Source organism: Falco peregrinus, unplaced genomic scaffold (genome assembly GCF_023634155.1).
Source record: "Falco peregrinus isolate bFalPer1 unplaced genomic scaffold, bFalPer1.pri scaffold_146_ctg1, whole genome shotgun sequence".
In the NCBI taxonomy this organism is placed as follows: Eukaryota; Metazoa; Chordata; class Aves; order Falconiformes; family Falconidae; genus Falco; species Falco peregrinus.
Genome location: NW_026599579.1, coordinates 19,297 through 21,169, shown reverse-complemented (window position 1 = coordinate 21,169; position 1,873 = coordinate 19,297). Strand labels below are relative to the sequence as shown.

The 1,873-nt window shown below is 57.0% G+C and overlaps 1 long non-coding RNA gene across 1 annotated transcript; it reads left to right on the top strand.

Annotated features, from left to right (window-relative positions):
• The first annotated feature begins 444 nt into the window (after positions 1-444).
• LOC129783287 (uncharacterized) lies at positions 445-1,645 on the top strand. Its single transcript, XR_008745224.1, has 3 exons — positions 445-582; positions 830-983; positions 1,487-1,645. It is a non-coding gene; the product is annotated as an uncharacterized LOC129783287 (long non-coding RNA).
• The last annotated feature ends 228 nt before the right edge of the window (positions 1,646-1,873 follow it).

Here is a 1,873-nt window from a genome sequence, read left to right as displayed (position 1 = left end):
CGGCTTTGCCCGTCTCGTGGAAAGGCTCCAGAGCCTGCTTGGGAAGCCGCTTGACAAGGCACGGCTTTGCCGTGATTTTTACGCCGGAATTCCGACGGTAACGCCGATGCCACGTGTTAGCCTTTCTCCAGCAGCTCTTCAAAGCAGAGTGAGCCTTAAGAATCGGACTGCCTTGTAACGAAATTCGAAACAAAGCGGCGGGGTGAAGCGGCTGGAAGCGTCCTGCCAGTCTGCCGTGGGTATCGCTGCCGTGCGTGTTACCTGCCTGTCTGCCGATCGCTCCTGCCTCTTGTTGTGCCCCGGTAATTCCTCTGGGGAAGGCGCTGGGCTCTGACTGCGGCGCACCCCGACTCCCTCCTGACCCCGGCGAGACGTGATCGGTGTTTGCCTTCCTCCCCTTTCACAGGGCCTCGGCTGTTGCGTGCAGAGAAGCTGTCAGCCTTGTGAGGGAGCACGCCGCCGGCAAGCGCGTCGTGGTGCTTCGGTACCGAGCTGAGACCGCAGGCGTCCGTCTTTTGTTTGCGAAAAGGGATCGCGAGGAAAGGTGCTGACCTCGGAGGGGGAGAGGTGGCGGGGGAACAGGTAGGAGGCAGCTCTTTCAACCGGTTTTCGGCTTAACTCCTGGGTTCCTGAGCACGGTTCTGGGCTTCGGGGGGTTGGCTTTCGGCTTTTCGCCTTCAGCGCGTCCTCCGTCACCGCTGTCGGCGCGCGCTGAGCTGCGGCTCGGGGAGGGGACTGCGGCGATACAGGCCGTGTGCGTGCCAGCCGTCCTCAAGGCTAGAGCTGTATTCTGCTTGTTACCCTGATGAAAGCGTTTCTTTTTTTCTAGGGGGCGTTCCCACAAGGCAGTGGTGTGGAGCCGAAGGGGACTGCGATGGAACGGGGACGGAGCCCGTTTGGACCGAGTCTTGAAGATAGATCTCTCTGGTTTTTGTCCGAGGAAACTTCGTCTCGAGACGGTCCTATCGCTCGCTGGCAACGTGGTAGGAAACTGCTTTGTTGATCTTGACGGCGCAGTGTGTTGGGAGTGTTAAGATTCCTCGAGAGCTCAGAAGCGAGTAGGTTGTTTCTCTAAGGGAAAGGGGAATAGGCCTGTATCGTTAAAGGGAAGACTCAGAGCGGGTTTTGTTTCTCTTAAGTACAAAGCGCCCCATCTCAAGTGATTGCAAAGTCTGAAACGATGGTTCAAAAGCAGACTTGTGCTGTTTGCAAAGCGTCTGTTGCACTGCTCAAAGACAAAAGGCGCTCACCCGAGAAAGCTTTTGGAAACCGATGTCCGATAGGCACGGGGAAAGAGCTGCAGAGGTTTACGTCTCGTCTGTCGAATTCTGTTCTCTTTCGTGCCCTTCCATTTTACAATAAAAACTTTCGTGACCTCTTTTCTCGTTCAGGCACTGTTGGTAGTGTTTTCATAAGGGGGGGAAAAAAAGCGTAAGCCTGGTCTCTGGAGTGATTATTATTTTTTTTTTTTTTTTCTTTTTTCTAGACTAGTCGAATCGAGAATGTTCGCTGCCGGAACTTCATCCACCGAGATGGGAAGCCAGGCAACTTCCTAACGGGCCGTGGGCAGAGTTCCCTTCTTGATGCCGTGCCTCTATAATAAACTGTGCAGTCCGTTAGCTGGACGGGCTGCAGTACCCAAATTTTTTCGCCAGGAGGCAGCACCGCGCCCCCCCCGGCGGAGTAAGGGCAGCGCATGCGCAGACGCGGCATGACGCCGAAGGGGGCGTGGCCTCCGGGCACGTCGCGGGCCGATGACGCAATCCCGCTTTGGCGCATGCGCAGAAGGGCTTTCTGGCCAAGTAAGGTCAGCGCATGCGCAGAAGCGGCTTTGACCCTCAGGGGCGGGGCTTCCGGCCCCGTGCGTCCGGGC